Raw genomic sequence first — 22,162 nt, 5'->3', positions numbered from 1 at the left:
AAACTAAAGGAAAAGTAGGGTGAAGACATGCATTGCCTTTCCTTTGTTTGCACTAAATACTAATGCACTTGGGTGATGTGAAAGGGGCATATAATTTATCTGTCAGCTGTAATTACTTGACATTTTTCCATGTGAATCAGATTTCAGTTACTTGGATAAGAGTTAAGCAGTGAGCCTTGCTTTTTGCATTCATTATTTTCCATTTAGTTAGACTGCTGAAAGAGCTTTTGGAAATATGCTTATTTTTCTTGTTACACTACACATTAGAGTGAAGAAGCTGCACTTTTCAGAACTGCTTGGTGAAAATAGTGACATCTATTTATCTATGTATCTATCTATCTATATATATATATATCATTATGATGAATTGGCAGTATGTGGTGGGGAGAGACAGGAAGCATGACCCACTTATAAACTAACTGAAGATTTTTCCCTAAAAATAGTTTGCAGTAGGCTTTTTTTTGGGTTTTGTTTGCTGTCTTATACTCCTTATGATGGAAGTTTATCGTTACTTTTTTTCGGAATGCTTTTTTAAGCAGAATCTGTTCATAAACTGAAATTACATTAAATCTCCTATGTGCTTCATGTTGTTAGCTACATTCTATGTGCCTTTTTTTTTATTTAACGCAGGTGGGTACAAATGTGATGATATACCGCCCCTCTTAACAGAGTTTACTGAAACTGAAAGTGACTCTTTCATTCATATTATTTAGTATAGTGATATTTAGACTTGATGATATCGAATATTCCTGAAAGGTGTCATATACCCAGGCGTATGTGTGTATCCAGAATCAACAAGATAGTATTTTCCTACAAAAGCAAACATATAAAGTTAAAATTTCATGTGTCATTAATATAAAAGAGAGATAGAGCCTACTAAGGATGATGTTAAATGCAATATTGCGTTTTCTAAAACTCAGGATGAATAGAGATGTAGAAAACTCTAATGCTTTTTCAATCCCAAGAAGACTGAAACAACGCTTTCTTTCTACAAGAGTATGCTGCTAACATACACATGGAAGATAAAGTTGAGGAATGGTATCCTGAAAAAAGCATCAGAAAGAAATCCAAAAGTCAAAGAACAGCCACCAGAGACAGAACTTTGTCTAAACTCTTAAAGACAGCAATGAAGGCAAAGTATATTATTTAAGATTAATTGAGTTTACAAATCTAAAATGATAAATCCATGAACAGCAAGTCTTTTAGTCTATTCTCTTGTTGAACAAGGCCCAACCACTTGTACTCCTCTCTATTAGGATGGGGTGCAGCAGGGGTAAATGAAAGAAGCAACAAATACAACAAGAAGGACAACCGCTTAAATAAATTAGTTGGTACCCAAACACCAGCTTGAATCAAGTCTAAAGAGACATGTAAAATATTTTCCTTCATTAAAAGGTAGGGCTGATACTAAAACGAAAAAATGACCCTACCAACGGAATCTCTCAAATCTTTAGCTCCTCAGCTCTTCAAGCTTTTGCTAATTTCAGCCAACTGATTGGAACCATTGAAGCCAAATCCCCAGATAACTGCTTATATAACACACTGAAGTTTCTGTGTTTTTTCTCAACCCATCAACCTGTTGCACCTGTCCAGAAGCAATAGTAATCAACACTACCCTAACTGCACCTCCCTTTACTTGCTTCTGTTCAATTTTCACACCGAAATCTGAACTCTAGAAGTACAATTTCCAAGTATCCTACATGAAGTAGGGCTCATTAAAACATATACCAGAACCCATCCTATCCTCTATTTTCTTTAAAAGGGGATGTATGGATTTCATAGCTAAACTCCAAGTGGATGGATTTCATACATCAACTTGGTACTTAAGGTTACCCCATGATTTTCCTGCATCAGGGACTTTATATAGTAATTTCTCGAGCAGTATTAGGGCTGATTTGATTTCATTTCTAACAATGAGTGTTTATTTGTTATTTGGTATTTCTTTTTCTTTTTTCCTTGGGTCCTGCAAAACCAGCAAGAAGTCCTCTCCCTAAAGTTAAGTATTTGCTGAGAATAAAAAAGAAAAAAGTAATTTCTCTAGCAGGATTAGGGCTGATTGGATTTCATTTCTAACAATGAGTGTTTAGTTGTCATTTCGTATTTCTTTTTCTTTTTTCCTTGGGTCCTGCAAAACCAGCAAGAAGTCCTCCCTCTAAAGCTAGGTATTTACTGAGAATAAAAAAGAAAAAAAGTGGAAATCCAAACCAAAAACAGATTAAGAAAAAAACCACTATCAAAAGCCAGATACAAAAGCAGATGTCCAGCTAGAAGCTTAAAAAAAGAGTCATAAAAAAAATCACCCCAAATAGGCAAAAGAAGTGGCCAGACAGTGCCCCATAATTAATCAAAATGGAGGACCAACAATAAGAAGATGATCTGACTAACCACCCCTCCTGTCTTTTGTTTTTTTTAAATCTTTCTTATTTGGGGGAAGGGGGAGCGTTCATTCTCAAAGAGGTAAGAAGACCACTTTCCTCCACCCATACAACCTGCCTACGCCAAAAAAATGAAAACATGTTTCGTATGATACAGACAGCTTTCATTCCACCCTTTGATCAAGGTCAGCAAGTACCAGGGAAAGACCACTTCATTCTAAACCTTTTTAGGAAGTGTAACCAAACGTTTGAACCATAGTTGTCACGGCGTCACGGCGATCCAAGTCGGTGGAAGGGTGTCACGTCGATATATCGACATGTCGCCCGCCATGGCGTTGCCATGGCGAGCATGTCGACCATGTTTAATTTTTTATTTTCTGTATTTTTAATGTCATTTAGTATGCTATAATATATGTCCTATAACATCAAAAATCAACATGAAAGTGTACTACACTACTACTAATATACTATGCCACTATGGTTTAATTCATGAAAGTGTAACTAATATCCATTAGTGTATATGAAAGTATGAAAAATTGAAAAAATAGATTAACCTATCAAATAATTGAAAGCAATAGTAAAAATCAAATGATAGGCTAACCTGTTTACTGAAGCTTGATAGCAATAGTCTTTCTTTAGTGTATGTGATTTGGAGCAAAGCATCTAAGCTATTAAATGGTTTAAAAAAAAATAATTTTAATCTAACTTTTATATGTACAAATATCGACCGATATGCCAACATATCGTGGTATGGCGTCCATGGCGACGCCATGGCGTCGCCATGGAAGCCATATCGAACGATATATTGACATCCACCATGGCGTAGCTCGATATGCCCCCTCTCCCAACGCCAGGACGCCATGGCGGCGCCATGGCGACGCCATGACAACTATGGTTTGAACCAAAATAATCATTCCAAAATACTTTCAAAAAACTTTCCTCGCTCCAATAAAAAAATGCAGCTTTATGGAATTGAATGGGCTATAGGTATAATATGGTAAATAGTAGACTTTACATCCCCTTATGCAGTCCACAGGAAAAAGAAGAGTAGTGACATTTTACTCATAAACCAAGGGAGTGGAAGATGGAGCTAATAGCAAAAACCCGATTGAGACATGTTAACCAGGCCTTCTATCAAAATGTGACATTTTCACACACAAAAGAAAAGAAAAATTGGTGGCATTCTTAAATCAAATAACTAAGGCTGTGTTTGGTATGCATTCCAAGCTTAGAAAGCATTCTGAGGTAATAAAATTAGTGTTTGGTATCCATATTTTGTACTTGGATCTTGGAATGCGTCAGAGAATGCGGCCTTGGAACACACTATATGACCCATTCCATGTTCTGAGACAATCAAAATACCTTGTTCTAAAAGCACGGGGAGTGGGTTCCTCCACTTTCAGGGGCTGGAGTTGGTGGCTTGGTGGGATCTCGGGCGAATCTGCAGCGACAATAAAATGTAAATCTGTGAGTAGCTGATGCAGACAGGACTTGGGATGGAGGAGCTCCAATTGGTTATGGTTTTTTATATCCTATATTCTGGGTTGAATTAAATCCATCGAACCAGCCTAGTTTGGTTCAACTTCTGGCCCAATCGATCTGTCTTATTTGGGAGAAATACTAGCTATCGGCCTGTCTCTTATGTGAAGATTTTCTAGATTTATTAGTTACTGATTTGCTGATTTGTAGGGGATTTAATTGCAATCTAGTTTGGAGATCTGAAGGGGATATCGTCCATCATGTCAAGCCAAGATGCTGCTTGCATTATAGGGATCGACCAGTTTTCTTTTAGGGAATAGATTGACCTTATTTGAAGAGATATTTTAGGAATCAAATTCTGCTAGAGATTAGCTATCGTACAGCCTGTCTAACAGAAGATATTCTTCAGATTTTTGTGGGCTCCATAGCCAATACGTGGAAAAGAATTCGAGGGAATATTCTCCAGATCCCGTGGACCCCATGGCTATTGCATGGAGATTGGAGAAACCTCTTGAGGATTACGCAGCCCTTTTGTAGTCCTAGATTTTAGGATTTATTTATACCCTGTGTGGTTGTTTTATTAGACTTGGAAGTTTCTATTTTAAATGGGTGTTTGATGTAATCGATGGTTTCTATTTTCTAGGATTATTTAGTTTCTTAATTAGGTTGGGATTGGGTTGATTTGTAACTGGTTTATTATAAATAGGCGTATATGGTGAGCAGAAGAGGACAGAAATTGAACAGAAAAGAGTTATGGTTGAAGCTATGTGATGCGGCAACGATGAGATACCGTGGGTGAGAGGATGATGGGCTGGTCAGAGCCTGGCTGAGAGAGCTGATCCTATCCCTCCTTCTATATCCCTTTATTCTTTTTCTTTATCCTTTATGTTCTTCATTCATATGTAATAGAAAAACAGCAATGAAAGAAAAAGAGTTTGTCATTTAATTTGTTCCTTATCGTGTTGATCCTGGCTGCAATCGAACTCTCACTGGTTTCTCCTTGGTTCGAGGTCAATTTTGCATTAGTAGCACAACATTCAAAACACGAGAAGAGACGAGTAGAGTCTGAGCATTCTCCCTATGGTCCAACACAATAATGACACAAGAAACTAGGCGTATCAACCGAAGAATCAATGAAATGAAGAGGATTAATTTCTTCTTCGTTTTCCAAGATTAACCAAAGATGGGATGGGATGGTTTTAAAGATGGATACGTGATGGAGAATAACAGTAGAAAAGTTAGAAGGTGTAAACATTTTGGACTCATGGAGAGAGTTGTGAGAGTGATGGAACCAACTGAATCTACGGAAAGAAATTAATTATGAAGGTTTAAAAGGTACATCTTCGAAAGAAGTGAAATAAATGTAATCCGAAGCCCTTGATTGATGACGAAAAGGGAGAAAAAAAAGGTTTCAGAACATCAGACGCAATGTGGTGGAACTAAAAACTAAATGCAGGAATCAAATACCCAGATCTTGTTCTTATATGTATATAATAATGGAGGTGATTGAAGTTGAGAAAGGAGGAGTAATTCTGAATACGAATTTAAGAACTTCCTGTGGAGTAGAGTGGATCCAAATATGAATTCCAAATGCTTAATTGAATTGGCGAGTTTTGAATCTCTCTAGAGCCGAACAATTGGGAGTCCTGAACAGAGAGAGATTAAATTCTCATGCAGCTTTAGCTAATCAACCACCTCGGCAAATTTTACCCATGAGTTGTTTGATGAAATGCTGAAAAAAGGGTTTTGTATTCGTCTGTGCGTTGCTGTTATTAATTTTGGATGCCCATTAGGTGTTCAATTAAATGCCGAAAGGGGGTTTGGTTCGCTCATTCTACGGGAAGTCTTTTCGTAGAAACGTAAACTCGATTTATTTAAACTGTTTGGTTGCTTTTTGTGGTGAACCAAAGCAGAAGCATGTGAACCTATGGAACTACGTTTTTATTCTAAAAGGTGACTCATGGTAGTAATGTAAGACTAAATTAGGTTAATTTAGTCCCAGGAAAACCTACAAATCCAAAATAGGAACAAGAGGAAGAATTAGAAAGTTTGTGAAATCAACCAAACCTGCCAAAGGAATACTTCCAGCTTTGGATCGAATAATGCTTGTATAGGGTAGAAACACTGCTGAAAGTTTCAATTGATTCTGATGGTTGAGCTGCAAAATATGACAGCAACTCCCAAAATAGAAACTAATTCTTTGTAGGCCAAACTATCCACCAGTTTGGGCTCTAACTTGGATGAAGTGTAGGATCTATGGAGAGAGGGCTCTGCTGCAAGTTTGGTGAGGTTCTGATGGGTAGAAGTGAAGTTAGGAGAGTGGAGTGAAAATAGAAGGTTTCAGCCAGTGGAATGGGGTTGAAGTGAGGATCGAGTGGAGGGAATGAATGGGGGATGGTGTGCTTCAAAATCTAGCTGGGTTTGTTGATGGGATGGGGAGTTATGAAATTAGAAACTTGCAGCCAAAGGGAGGGGTGCAGCAACTGCTTCGATTGAACGATCTATCAGTAGCAGCAACAGTTGAAGTGGAGGGATGTCAGTGATTTTCAGTAGCAGCAACAGTCACAGGCAGCAGCAGTCACCAACAGAGCTCGAGTAGGGTAGGAGGAAAAGGAAGAAGATAGGAGAAGGGAAGGATAAAGATGCTTCGGCTCTCTCAGCCAGGTTTGTCAACCCTTCAAGTCGCAATGAAAACTTGCGAAAGGAATCATAATTTGCCAAAAGCAGTCTTCATTCAACTGTAAAATTGTGGGGGGCTTCTAAAAGCCATTACAAATATACAGAGGGCTATGCTTGCTCCTCAAGTTAAAATACAATAGAACCTTAACATAATAGACTTGCAACATGAAATGGAAACTTCTTTTTAAATAACTAGGAGTGAAAGAAAGTAGCAACAAAATAAAATCTTCATTCTCCAAAAGGTGCAGCTGAAATCTTCATGTGGTCCTCACCAAAGATGCCAGTTGGCCAGCACTCGCAATTCAAAATTTGTTAATTGAAATTGATGTTTATACCCTTCACTTAAAGACTTGAAGTAGCTAATAATTAAAGACGGTTCTGCCCCACAATTCTTCTAGGAATATTCTCACCAAGCCAAATCAAGGGGCTGACACTGTTCACTTGAACAATCTTTTGGCCTCCTCTTCTTCATGTTTTGATCCAAGGTTCGAAAACTTGGTCTCGACCAGGTCGAGTTTTCCGAGATCTCAAGATTTCAGCGAGATTGTGTTTCTTGTTTTGTTTTGGAACAATGTTTCATTGGGCAAATTCTGCCATTGTTTGCTCTAAAACTTTATGGGAAGCTTGTTTTAGGCTTAATAAACATATTTAAAAGTTCAATCTAAAAAAAAACACCCAATTTGGTGTTTTGAATTTGTACCCTTAGTTGGCTGTAAAGGCTGAACCCTTAATGTAATATTGTCTATTCTACATATAGTTTGAAAGTAAAACATGTACATTATGCAATAATGGATGAAGACACGTAATCTTGAAAAAGAAATAGTTAAAGACAAACAATTAGTCAATAACACATAACATAAGTCCCAAGTCCCAAGCCCCAACTCCCAACTTCCAACAATAAGTCAATAATACCAATTACCAACTGGGCAACAACCAAGTACCGTGAACAATAATACATAAGTCTCCCAAGTCCCAAGTCCCAACAAGTGACTGGCTACTGATATGAACTATGACGTGGTGGATCGAGTCCACTTATGGTCCGATGTGTAACATATATATATTCCATACCCATACAACAAGTATTACTCATATTTTTTTCCCAAAAAAAAATAAAGGGTTTTGTGAATAGTAAATTTACTTAAAAATAATGTAGCCAATTGAGGAGGAATAGTCAGCTCCCAAGTCTCTTTGTAGTGAATCCCAGTAGAAATGGTGAAGATTTGGCCAAAAAAATGAAGAAAGTAAGGCTCCCTTGATGTTTTTCTCCTTCTCCACAGCAAAGAGCTCTGTTTAGACCAAGAAAGTTCGGAATTTCGAACAATAGGTCGAGTTCTGGCATTTTTATAAAGTGTGTTTCACCTAAAAGCCGATACCTCGCAAGATTTTCGAAACTCACGAGATGATTTCAACCGAGATTTGACATTTTGGTGTTTCGTATCATATCTCGTCTCGACTAGCTCGAGTTTACCGAGATTTTCGAGATCTCGCCCGCGAGATTTTGAACTATGTTTTGATCTACATCAAGTAGAATTCACCTACATGGTGTTCTCTAATTAGAATTTTCCATTTACGGTGTCCTCATATAAAAACGGTGCTTCAACCTGGACTCAACTTTGTTGGCATGGCCGTCCTCGAAGAAGAGAACTGCAGCTCTACCTCACACAGCACGACTCGGGGCAACTGTATGGCTTCTTCCCAAACTCTCATTGTCGCTCTGTCCCTCTCTCTCTCTTTTTCTTGCTTTGTCCCTATCTCTCTTGTCTCTCTGTTCCTAATGTAGTCCTAGATTGGTAGGAGACCAACTAGGATCTAGTAAACCAGGACCTGATATGAATTGGTGATCCGAAGGCTTTTAGGTCAAAATTACGGTTAGGGTTTGTGGTGTTGGTTATGCTAGGCAGGTGTAGGGGAGTCTATCAGTGAAGGTCCTGAGATGTCTTGATGGGCGGAAGTTTGTAAACTTGAATTAATAGCAAATTAGGTTTAGGGTTACGGATTTTGGGTATTTGGAAAGTGGAAATTGGAAGGATCTAGGGTTTAGAGTGAGGGAATTGGAACCAGGTTGGATCGAGTGTTCCTGGTGTAGATCGAAATATGAAGCAAAAGAGGCCAAAACACTGTTTATGTTACTGTTCACGTGAACAGTGTAACAGCCCCTTGTTTTGCCTTGGTGAGCATATTTTTAGAAGATCTTGTGGGCCCATCAAGTGGAGGAAGATTCTATCCTAATGCTGCCATAGTTTAGTTTCTATTTTCAGTTTATATTAGGTAGTTTCTAATCTGGTTATCTTTGCATGTTTAGAATGTTGAGTTATAAAGCCTTTAGTAGTTTCTAATTTTATTCAGTTTTTATTTTCATTAGTTACTATTTTCATTAGTTTCTATTTTCCAAACAGTTGCTAATTTTTACTTTCTATTTTTGTAACCTAGCCTCAGTCTGTATAAAGGCAGCTATTGTAATTGATTGACAGAATTAATGAATGAAATTTTGAGGCATCTTGCACTCGATTATGGGAGTAAAACCCCTGTTCAACATCTGGGATAGCTGTGGGTGAGAGACCCAGGCTGAGAAAGCCATTTCCCTACCCCCTTCTTCTTCTATCTTCTTCTCCTACCCCTACACAGTCTCCATTTCTGCCTCTGTTTGTGACTGCAACAATTCATTAAGAACTCAACCTGAAGATCAGAATCCATCCTCAATTGTGATGCAGGACAATCTTGGACCGGGCCGACCCAACTGGTGTACTACTTTGGACCGACCCAAACCCAGTAGAACCGGGTCTAGTTTGAGTGTTTGGATCTAGTAGGATTTTAGGAAGTTTATTTTATTTGGGAAATTATTATGTAATCTTTTATTTTAAGATAGTTATTAGACACGTTGGGAAATTTCCAATTTGAGTTTTATTGGATTTCCATTTTAGTTAGCCTGGTTTTGGTAAGTAATTATGAGTATTTATTTTTTGGGGTTTTATAAATAGATAGATGTGTAACCAACGTAATGAATTGAAAAAAAAGTGAGTCTCGCCCCCCCCTTTGATTTCTTTTCAGATTTCCCCTCTCCTATTCTGTCCCCCATTATTTGGTATCAGAGCCTAAACCTGGGTGAATCTCGCCCACTCTCTCTTTGATTCTTCATCCTCTCAGTCTCTCTTTCCTGCTATTTACTCAGTCTCACTTTTCCCCCATTCTATTCTTCGTCCTGCTCTTTTCTATTTCCTCTTCGCTGCAATTGTGACCTAACCTCAACAGCAACCATACCATCAAGCCGAACCCCACCCCCAGCAAACCCTATCCCTGCGATTCCCATAAAAAAAGAGAGCAAACCACATTCCTTCGGTCCCCACCACAAGTCCCCTGTCTCCGATTCCCCAATGCTAACCCTTCCCCCATTGCTCTCACTTGTGTTTTTTGCAACTTCGATCAACATCATCCCTCTCGCCCGGGGTTCTGCCAAAGCCAAAAAAAAAAAAGAGGTGCAAAAGAGGAAGAGAGTGCGAGACAGAGAAAGAAGAATAGCAGAGAGAAATCAAGAAGCCAAAAAAAAAAAGAAAGTGGAAGACGTACCTGGTTGCTCTTGGATTTTCTCCTTCCTCGCATCACACCCCCACAGTCGCAAAGTAGGAGACGATCACTTTCTCCAATATTACCCCCTCTTCTAACGTCTTAACTCTTGCCTTGTTAAAATGTCTTAAATTCCTTGTGATTCCAGAATTACCCCTCCTTTCTATTTTGTTCCCCTTTGTCTTTCTTTTTATAGTTTGCAAGTTTACCCTCCCTACCAATCACTACACCACATTTTTTTTTCTTCTCTCTGGTTAGCAGTCCAATAAATTACAAGTCTGCCATTGTTATCATAAATCCACTACATCTTGGTGGTTGATCGCGGGGAGCATTTAATCATCATCCCATCAAAGCCGATGTTTATGGATGCCAATCGAGTGATGCTGATCTTTTCATTTTAGTAAACTCGTGGTCGAGTTTTTTTCAACTCTAGGAAAATTGATTCAGGACAATCTTTGACCGGGCCGACCCAACTGGTGTACTACATTGGACCGACCCAAACCCAGTTGAACCGAGTCCAGTTTGAGTGTTTGGATCTAGTGGGATTTTAAGAAGTTTATTTTATTTGGGAATTATTATGTAATCTTTTATTTTAAGGCAGTTATTAGACATGTAGGGAAATTTCCAATATGAGTTTTATTGGGTTTCCATTTTAGTTAGCCTAGTTTTAGTAAGTAATTAGGAGTCTTTATTTTTTGGGTTTTAGAAATAGATTTGTAACCATCGTATTGGGAGATTATGCAAGAATGAATTGAAAAAAAGTGAGTTTGTGCGTGTGCACCCCCCCCCCCCACCTTTTCTTCTCCTTCTCTCGGCTTCTTCCCCCCCCCCCCCCTCTGATTTCTTCTCAGATTTTCCCTCCTATTCTGTCCCCCACTAAATTGATTCCAAAGACTGCTACTGCTGCGACCAATCGATTGAAGGCTGCTGCTGCTCCTGCAAGTTGATGTTTTGCTGCAACTTCTGAATCCCATATCTTCACCACCCTCCATCAGAATCTGTTGAGATTTGGAGAGCTGAATCACACCACCAGACACTCCACTCGATCCCTGTTGCTGGCCCTTCTATTGGCTGGATTGTTCTACAGCGCCAACCTTCTATTTTCATCCCCAACTCATATCTCCACTTCTGTCCATCAGAACTGAACTAAACTGCTGCAAAGTTTCATCCCTTCAAGACCTCCACTCGATCCAGATTTGAGTTCAAGTTGTTGGCCGGTTTGGCCTGCAGGGCTTAACTTTCTATTTTGGTGTCAGCCTCATATCTGTCAACCTCGCCATTGTAATTGGCTGTGATTTTTAGCAAAGGTTCTCCTCACTGCCTGCTCCATTGTATTTTGATCTAATTTTGATTTGCTTCCATTATTGATGATCTGCTGCAACTATTAACGATCCTCCTGTAGAGTGGTTCTTACTTGAACCCCTTCTACATTAGTTCCCTAGGGAGAATAGGGCACTCAGTCAGCTTTGGGTGAGGTTTTGATGGTTAGGATGGGCTGGGCAGAAATTAGGGTTATGGGGTTTAATGGAAGTGGGGTTTTCTAGGGTTTGAGTGGGAGTTTGGGGATCAAACTCAGATTGAGTTTCTCAATTGAGGAGGGGAAGGTTCGATCCAAATTTGGGGCAGAACTGATGGCTGGTTTGGTGTGTGGGTAATTTAGGGTTTTGGGTTTAAATATGGAGATGAGAATCTAGGGTTTGGTTTGATGAAAAGGGGCAGAAGTGTGGATCAAGTGTAGGGTAGGCAGGGGGTGTTGTGGTTTAAATTTGGTGAATTTCTGATGGAGGGATATGTCTGGACAGAATTGAGTGTGGAGAAAAGTGGAAACAAAAGGGGTATCCTTAGGGTTGGGGATGTAGAGGATTAGAAGAAGAAATATGGGGATGGGGGATGTTTCAAACTTACTGTTGTGCAGGGAATCCTTGGCAGCAGCTTGTTTGAATGCAAGAGTTGAATAAAAATTGAATATTGGACAGAAACTTGAAAGTAGAACTTGAGAGGAACCACTCGGGCTTCACTGGTTTGAGAGTCGGCTAGGGTCTGCCTTGTTTCTTCTACCTCTCTTTGGAACCCTTCTTCTCTTTAGGGTTCCATTAGGGGCTGTACCATGTGAAGCAATACATCTCTTTGGAGTTCCATTCTTTGATTCAATATAGAATGGAGGGACTGCAGATGTTGATGAAGCAGAGTTGAAGCTCCAGCAGCTGCACCATTTTACCGCCAGCTTCTGCAACTTTTTTTCGTTTCTCCCTCATCTCTCAACCTTTTGGGATGAGGTGTGGTGCATTTGGATCGCCCAGGGGTGTCCTTTCAACCCCTCCAACAGTCGGTTGAAGAGAGAAGCAGCTCGAGGAGTGCTGCTTCAAATATTGCTGGCCAGTTTTTTCCGCCAGTGGGTTTCTTTTCTCTGTTCGATTCTGCCTGTTGGCAGCTTGATTTGCTTTGGGGCTGGGATCTTTTGAGTCGCCTTGAGGTCCTCTTTAAGGCTCATAAGGTGTTGATTGCTACATGAAGCAGGTTTGAGAGCTCTACTCTGTCATCCACGATACTGCCAGCAGGGTATTTTCTCTTTTTTTTCTGTTGAAGACCTTGTTGAGGATGTGCTGTCTTGTGTGGTTCTTAATTGTTGTGAGTGGCAGATTTGAGTAGTGTTATGGCCTTGGATGATATGTGCTGCTGTTGTTTGGTTTGTGGAAACATTTAGTTTGTGTTTCTTTTTTTTTTTTTTTTCATCAAGTTTGTATGCTCTTGGCTTGCCTGTTGCTTGCTGTTCTCCTTGCTGTGGTTGGGTTGCGGTGTCTCCCCATTTATACAAGGCTCTATTTTGCATTCCCCTGACTTGTTTGGCAGTATGTCTATGGTGTCTGGGGCTGATTCTTAGGTCAGTGGACCAATTCCGGCCAGTGATGCCCCAATTATAGCCTCCTTTGACAATCCCAACACCCAAATATCCGTTGTGAAATTGGACCATACCAACTACTTGGATTGGTCCCGTTTTGTGAAGTTGTCCCTCCGCAGTAAGGGGAAATTGGGATACATTACTGGATCTATCAAGGCTCCTGCTACCACTGATACAGGCTATGTCCAGTGGGAGACTGAGAACTCCACTGTTATGACTTGGTTGATATTCTCCATGAAACCTGAGATAAGTAAGAGGTTTATGAGCAAGGAGACTACGAAGGATATCTGGGACAGTGCCTCCAAGATTTATGATAGAGTTGGTGATGCAACTAAAGTGTATCAAATCCTTCAAAAAATCATTCATATGAAACAGGGCGATAGGAGCATATCTGACTACTATAACACTGTTATCAGTTTGTGGGAGGAGTATGATCACTATAACAATATCCACCTGTCCAATTCTGAGGATGAGGCAATGGTCTACAGGAACCGTGAAAAGGAAAAAGTCCTTATTTTGCTGGGTGGTCTTAACCCAGAATATGAGCCTCTTTGCTTGCAAATCCTAAGGAGATCTCCCTTTCCATCTCTGGATGACGTGTGCAGCTACTTGCAGAGTGAGGAAACTAGGAGAACAACTATGGATGCTACACCATCAACAGAGAGATCTGCTCTTGTTTCTAGTTCCCACAGAGACTGGAAAAGTGGGGGAAGAGGCCAAGGGCCAACTCGTGGAGATCACCGTGAGAGGTTCAAATGTGATCATTGTGGCAAGCTTAGACACACCAAGGACAGGTGTAGGGATCTTCATGGGCAGCCCCCTAGTATGCGTAGTGGTTCCTCTAGTGACCGTGGAGGCAAGCGTGGGGGGGGGGGGGGGGCTCGGGCTCACTCTGTGACATCCGAGTCTGAGACATCTGGACTCCAGTCTGCTCCTGATTCTCTGTCACAGGATGACATTGCCGCCCTCCGCCGGCTCATGTCTCACCTTAGAGGGTCAGCTACTGGTTCTACTTCAGGAGGGTTAGCTACTTCTGCTTCAGCTCTGCAGGTCTCGTCTACTCCTTCTACTGCACCCACCTGGATTATTGACTTTGGAGCATCTGACCACATGACTGGTATGTCCCAGTACTATGATTCCTACTCCATTTGCTCTGGCCGGGGCAAGGTAAGGGTTGCTGATGGTTCCCTTTCTTCTGTCTCTGGTAAGGGTAATGTGTGAGTTACTCCTTCTATTTCCCTTGAGTCTGTCCTTCATGTTTCTGATTTTGCTACTGACCTATTATCAGTGAGTCACCTAACCAAATCCTTACATTGTTGTGTTACTTTCTTTCCTTCCTATTGTGTCTTTTAGGATTTGGAGACAAAGAGGGTTATTGGCAGTGGGACTAAGAAAGGAGGACTCTATCTTCTTGAACCACGGTTACCTGCCCAATCGACTGCTGTAGCTTATGTTTGTGGTCGGAGTGACCGTAGTACTTTGGAGTCTGTAATGCTTTGGCATCAGCGTTTGGGTCATCCCTCTTTTGTTGTTATAAGGAGACAGTTACCCCATTTGTTTACTTCTTTTCCTTCATCTTATGTTTTTCAGTGTGAATCTTGTATTTTTGCTAAACACTGTCGCACATCTTATCCTTATCGGGGTAATAGATCTACTGTACCTTTTTCCCTTGTTCATACTGATGTTTGGGGGCCTTCCCTTACTACTTCTTTATCTGGATTTCGTTACTTTGTTTCATTTGTGGATGACTATTCTCGGTCTACTTGGACTGTTTTGTTGAAACAAAAGAGTGATGTTTGTGATGCTTTTAAGGATTTTTATCACCTTATTAGTACTCAGTTTGGTACCCGCATTCAAATTGTTCGGTCTGATAAGGGGGCTGAGTACATGTATGGGGGGCTCCAACAGTTCTTTACTGATAATGGCATCCTCCATCAACTGGCTTGTGTTGATACCCCACAACAAAATGGGGTGGCTGAGCGCAAAAATCGCCATTTGCTGGAGATCACCAGGGGTCTTCTCTTTGGTATGCATGTGCCTAAGACCTTTTGGTGGGATGCACTTCTTACCGCTGCATTTCTTATTAACCGGATGCCAACTTCACTTCTTGGCTCCAAATCTCCACTGGCTCTTCTTTCTCCTCAATCCTCAGTTTTTTCCTTGCCTCCGAGAGTCTTTGGTTGTGATTGTTATGTTCATGTCAACAAATCAACCCGTACCAAGCTCGATCCCAAAGCTCTTAAGTGCATCTTCTTGGGCTACTCTGATTCCACCAAAGGGTATAAGTGCTACCATCCTCCTTCCAGAAGGCGACTTCTCTCCAAAGATGTCACCTTCTTTGAGTCTATCCCTTATTTTTCTTCCCCTCAACATTCTGTTCAGGGGGAGAGTACTAGCAGTGAACAGAATGCTGATGTCATTCCCTTTCTATCTCCCTTGCCTACCTCCACTTCCCCATTCCTATTTGATATTGGAAAGTACAAAGAAGTGGATGTTTTTGTTGATATTGATGCTAGTAGTGGTGGTGATACTAGCAGCAAAAAAGAATACAAGGGAATAAGATTCAAAGAAGATGGTGCATTCACAAGAGGTGAATGCTTGTTGAAGGAAAAAGGGAAGCAACCATGGTATAAGCAACCCTGCCGAAACCCCTCTTTGGATCCACATCCTCTGTCTCATCCTCCTCATTCAGGTAATTCCTCTCCTTCTGAATTAGATCTTCCCATTGCTATGAGAAAGGGGAAGAGAGCCTGTACTAACCCCATAGCCCAGTTTGTTTCCTATGACTCCATTTCTCCTACAGGTATTGTTTTTTCCATTGCCCTTGAGTCTTCTTCTATTCCCAAAAATGTCACAGAGGCCTTATCTGATCCAAAATGGATGCAAGCAATGACTGAGGAAATGGTGGCTCTAGAGAAGAACAATACTTGGACACTAGTTGATCTTCCCAGGGGGAGAACTCCAGTTGGATGCAGATGGGTTTATACAGTCAAGTATAGATCCGATGGTACAGTGGAGAGGTACAAAGCTAGATTGGTTGTAAAAAGGTATAGTCAGGTGTATGACATTAACTACCAGGAGACTTTTGCCCCCATAGCCAAGCATAACTCAATCAGGGTTCTTCTTTCAGTGGCAGCCAATAAAGATTGGCCAATGTACCAATTAGATGTGAAGAATGCATTTCTTCATGGAAATTTAGCAGAGGAAGTGTACATGCAACCTCCACCTTTTAAGTGTCCCTTAGCTGAAGGGAAAGTGTGTCTCTTGAAGAAGGCTCTCTATGGCCTCAAGCAGTCTCCTAAGGCCTGGTTTGAGAGATTTAGACAAGCCATCTTGAAGAATGGGTATTATCCGAGCCAAGCGACCACACCTTGTTTATCAAGAGAGGTAATGGTACACGATTCTGACTCTCATTGTCTATGTTGATGACATTGTGGTAACTGGGAATGATGTTGCGGAGATAAACAGCTTGAAGTCTTATTTGGCTAGACAGCTTGAGATCAAAGACCTTGGACTCTTGAAATACTTCTTGGGTATTGAAGTATCTAGATCAAGGAAAGGAATCAACATCTGCCAGAGGAAATTTGTCTTGGATCTTTCGAAAGAGACAGGTATGATAGGGTGCAAACCGACAACTTCTCCCATTGACCCGAATCATAAGCTTGGTGATGAATGTGGTTCTTCTCTTATAAATGCAAGCAAGTACCAAAGATTAGTTGGGAAACTCATCTATCTCTTTCTGACTCGACCTAACATCTCTTATGCAGTTGGAGTGGTGAGTCAGTTCATGCATTCCCCCAGGAGTGGACATTTGGATGCGGTGTATTGCATCATTAGATACTTGAAATCCTGTCCGGGAAAAGGCCTTCTATTTGCCAGACAGGACCATTTGCAGATTGAAGGCTACACAGATGCTAATTGGGCTAGCTCAGTCTCTGACAGGAGATCTACTTCTGGGTACTGTACCTTTGTGTGGGTGGTAATCTGGTTACCTGGAGGAGCAAGAAACAACCAGTTGTAGCTAGATCCAGTGCAGAAGCTGAGTTTAGGGCCATGGCTCATGGAGTGTGTGAGCTTATATGGCTAAAAAGACTTCTTCAAGATTTGAGCTTTGAAACTGAAGGGCCAATGAGACTTTATTGTGACAACAAAGCTGCTATAAGCATTGCCCATAATCCGGTTCAGCATGATCGAACCAAACATATTGAGGTTGATCGACACTTCATCAAAGAGAAGCTGGATTCTGGGTGCATTTGTACTCCCTTTGTGAAGACGGGTGATCAAGTAGCAGATATCTTCACCAAGGGTCTCATCCCTAGTCTCTTTAGTACCTTATTGTCCGAGCTGGGAATGTATGACATTTATTCTCCAGCTTGAGGGGGAGTGTTAGAGTGTATGTACTAGGGGTACTTCAGTACATGTCTATGTCATATGTCTTAGAGTTGTATTTTGTAACTTTTATTATGTTTCTCTTTTACCTCCCTAGGGAGGTCCTTGTAATTTCCTAATTATGGCTTAATGAAGTAAATGGATGTTAGGAGAAGAATCTTCTAACTTTCCACGATTCTCTCCAACTGTCTTCTTCTTCCTCTTCTCCTTCATGCTGTAAACTCTTCATTCATTACTAGAATCAATCAACCATAAATATTAACTTTCACACTGCAGAGTGTCGATTGGATAAAACACCAATCCCACCAATGAACCCCCTGGGTTTCACACTGCAAGGTGTCGATTGGATCAAACACCAATCCCACCAGCCTTGATCAAACACAAGACAATCTCCAAGGGAGAGATCAAAGTTGCAGAGCAGCTTGAGCAGAATTTTCTAAAAACAGTGGGGTAAAGAGGAGCCCCATGGTTAGCTTCATTTATATTGGCCAAGTGCCTAAATTCCTATGCAGCCTAGGAATAGGAATCCTAGGCTGTGTCTAAATACAAAACACTCCTTCTCTAAAAGTCGTGGAGAGGTGTGGACCCTAAAATGTAACGTAAGTTTAAAAGATTCTATTCTATAAGAAATATTCTAAAATCACTTAAATTGGACCAATGCTTCAATTTAGAACACTAAAACATAAAAATAAACTAAGTATAGTGCTAATTCCATATGCAACCTGTGTACAAGGTTTAAAATCTCGTTTCGTTTCGATGTTCAGTCTGACCGAAATATCCGAAATACTCAAAATTTTAGATATTTCGATCGAAATTTTGTATGTTTCCTACAAGGTTTCGGTTGGTTTTAGGCCAAATTAAGGCCTGAAACTTCAAGGAAGACATGTTTTAGGCTATATAAACACATGTAAATATTCAAATTGCAAAAATAGTCACCCAAAGTGGTTTGGATTTGCACCTTTGATTGGCAGTATACAGTCGAATCCTAATGAATAACTTAGTTAATTACACATACACATTGTTTAAGGCTTTAAGTACAAGAGGACATAATAATTAATAAGCAATTTAAACAAGTAAATTCTTTACCTAACATAAAGTCAATGACTCAAAAGTCATAGCATATATTTAATTGATCCCCATACAGTTTACATAACCCCTATTTTCGACATTGTGAGGCCGTATAGTGTAGTCCTAGATAGATAGGAGATCTGCTAGGAGCCAACACAACTAGGACCTATAAGCTGTTGGTTCGATGGGGGCAGATTTGAAGTGTTAGGTCAATTTTAGGATTAGGGTTAGGGTAATGGATAGGTATCTTATATGGTAAAGCTAGGCAGGTGTAGGGGAGTCTAAGGAACTAAGTTTAGTGATGTTTGAATAAGAATTTCAAAAACAGAAAATTAGGGTTTCGGGTTTTGGAAAGATGAGAGTGAGGGAATCTAGGGTTTAGACTAGGAATTTTTGGCAGAAGTTTGGGTCGAGCTTCCCTAATGGTGAGGGGAATATTGGATCCAAGTTTGGACAGATTCTGATGGTAGGAATAGGGTAGGTGGATTTTTAGGGTTTTAGGTTTTAATTGGAGTTGAGGGGGATTAGGGTTTAGATGATGGGATGGGTCTGAATCTAAAGTTGAGTGGATGGGATGATGTGAAGGAGCTGTTGTCAAAATATGGATGGATTTTGATGAGGGAATAGTGCTGGATAGAATGTAGATGGTCTAGGGTTTAGAGCATCGATTGGGTTTATTGGTGAAATGATGATGGGGATCGATGGGGCTAGGTTAGAGGAATAGGAGAAGAAGGGTGATGGCTAATACTGTAAATTACTTACTTGGAGTTGCAGGTCTTCAATGGCAATTGCTTAAAGATAGGAAATACGTCCTCCCGATCTACAAGCTACAAGGAGTCAACTGGAGATCCACTAGTCCCTTCACCTTGATAGGATCCACAAGGCAACACTCAATAGAGCAAGGCAGCAGCAGCAATGATAGCAATTAGAAAGCTAAGTTTGTGAATTCTGAATTGTGGGGGAGCCTTCCATGATTTATTTATTTGTAACTTGGCCAAAGGCCTAATTCCTATTCACCCTAGGAATTTGAATCACTAGGCTGATTCCTATTACAGAAATAAATCACTCCCTCATTAGAAATCGTGGAGGGGTGGAATTAAAATAACTTAAATAAAAAGATTCCCTAAGCAACCAATAGAATTAAGTCACTTAAATTGGACCATGGTCTGAACCTGTTCAATTTAAGTTTACAATTAAACTGAAAAATAAACAAAATATGGAAATTACTAATGCAAAAGCAAACTAAGGCTCCAAATAGGCCCTACTCCTAGGGCTTCTTATTCTTGCGAATGTAGGCCCATGGATCTGCATCAACGTAGATCGGCCAATGGTGTCTAACATATAGTTATCTCCATATAGTATACATAACACCTATTTTTTTTAGATTATTGCTGTAGGAAAATCAAAATTTTGAAGCAGAAAAATAAAAAAATAATACAAATATATAGAAAAATAATTTGACACCGTGAGATTGTCGATCGGCCTCCGGTGTCTAACATATAATAAATTCATCAATAACCAACATGTATTGACATTTTTTTTTGAAAAAAAGAATTTTGGAGAATATGGTTTACCTGAAATTGTAGAACAAGCTTCAATGATGTGCTAGGAAGCTTCTATGATGTGTTTCCCAGTGATTTCGGCGTTGATGTGGCGAAGAATCGAAGAAGAAAGTACAAAAACATGAAAAACCAGCTTAAAATGGCAAAATGGCACTTCCAAAGAGCTCTTGGTCGAAATTTCGACTGAAATTGACGAGATATGTCCTTTTTATACCTGGGGTTTGTAACATGTGGGCGAAATTTCGGCGAGATGTTACAAACAGTCGAAATTTCGACATCTCGCTGAAATTTCGACCAAAACATTGTATTTTTTCAATTCGATGTGCCATCTCGTTTCAGCTCGACAGAAATACTCGAAATTTCTGAGATATCAACCGAGACGAAACAAGATTTTGTACTATGCTTATGTACCCCTACTTTAGGTTCATAAAAGTGACCTATTATAGAGAAAACCCATGAGATCAAAGGCCCCACATGTATATAACCCAGCCCTATACTTATTCCTAATAAAACAAGCTTATTTCGGTGATGAATCTGCATCAGTCCCTCTCGTTATGTCACTCTATCTCTCTCCTTGTCTGGTCTCTTTGTCTCTCTGATTTATGGGTTTTTTTTTTTTTTTTTTCCAGATTACAATTTGTGGGGAAGGTAACTAACCTTGAATCTCTTACTTTTTTGCTTGGTCGCTCTATCTCTCTCTCCGCGGAGGACACCATTTTGGATTTTAGGTTTTTGGAGTATCAATTTCGGGGTTTAGGCTTTGTCGATCTGTGCAAGATTTGGATCTCATTAGACTGTTCTCAGCTGGAATTGATTATTCTGCATCTGCTTCATTATTTATTCATTTATATGTTTTCATTAGCTAACATCTGGGAAGTGCTGCACGTCGGGTTACATTTTGGTTCAGAGTAATTTGATGTAGGGTCCAAACCTTCTGGACAGAGTAGTTCTAGCCTGAGTAACTAGTTTGATAAGCAGAATTTAGATGGTTAATTTGCTTATTAATCCAGTGACTGGTTTAATATTTGGAATGGAGTTATTTTCAAATGCAGAGATTGGTTGGTAATAGTACATCTTGTCGTGGATCTGAAAGCTGCGACCAGTACTCGGAATTCTAATTTCTCATATGTATTATTTTGGGTCTCACTGCTTGTAGTCAAACAAGGAATAAAACTATTATTGCCAGGATTTGGTTCAAATCCATGTTTTATCAGTCCAATGAGATATTCTTTGGAGCTCTGGATCTATCAGGGAGATTTTTTTTTCCTATTAAGCTGTCCCTGTTTTCATTCTACGTTCAGACCCATGCCTTAACCTGTAGCTTTGTTAAACAATTATTGTTGTTAAATATAACAAACCTTTTGGTTAAGAAATGCTCCGAGTGCAAGAGTTGATTGTAGAGTGGGCAAGGGGAAAAGAAAATAATCTTCTCTTTTTTTTTTCCTTTTCTATGAAGGAAGGGGGGGGGGGGGGTCGGTGAGGGGAGGTGAGGTGGTGGAGTTGAGTTGTGAATACACTGTCTGGTTTCAGCAGTTCATCTGAAATTGTAGGTGGTATTGGTTCTGGTGCTTGGCTCTGTTTTTAATGATGAGAAAGAAGTTCAGGATTGCAGTTGAAATTCCAAGTCCCATACTTTATACTTCCTATGCTTTCATACTAAAACCACCTCATCTTAGAAACTATCCTTATCGCCCCAAAATGATCAGTTGAGGAAAAAGCCAATTAGATTAAGAATTTGATGAACTGGGAATAAGAAACTTCTTGCCGTGTCTAAATGTTAATGATGAAGCCCTTGTTGATTACATATGATTGTAGAATCATTTGCTAATGATGTTGACAGTAGTAGACTGTTACAACTTTTCCAAGCCTCCAATAGAGACTAACTCCTCATCAATATGGTCAGGGTGTGCGAAACAGTTTTTAATGGAAAGGAAGAACTTAGTCAATCTCTTCTTGAAAGCAAGCGAGGAAGACAAGCTGAAGGTATTGGAATTGTATATGCCAGATACTGAGGACATCAATGAAGACTGATGAATGAGTCATGTACTTTTCTGCTTTTTGTGGATTTGGGTTATATGGTTTTTTTTATGGGAAAGGATGAACGATAGCATGCTTATGGTTTGGGTTAAATGGTTTCGAACATCATTACT

General features: G+C 40.0%; 1 long non-coding RNA gene across 1 annotated transcript; it reads left to right on the top strand.

Moving 5' to 3' along the window:
- The first annotated feature begins 985 nt into the window (after positions 1 to 985).
- Positions 986 to 22,049, top strand: LOC122670138. Its single transcript, XR_006334132.1, has 3 exons — positions 986 to 996; positions 12,692 to 12,694; positions 21,916 to 22,049. It is a non-coding gene; the product is annotated as an uncharacterized LOC122670138 (long non-coding RNA).
- Positions 22,050 to 22,162: the final 113 nt, after the last annotated feature.

This window comes from Telopea speciosissima, chromosome 7 (genome assembly GCF_018873765.1).
Source record: "Telopea speciosissima isolate NSW1024214 ecotype Mountain lineage chromosome 7, Tspe_v1, whole genome shotgun sequence".
Lineage (NCBI taxonomy): Eukaryota > Viridiplantae > Streptophyta > Magnoliopsida > Proteales > Proteaceae > Telopea > Telopea speciosissima.
This window is presented reverse-complemented; position numbering and strand designations above follow the sequence as displayed.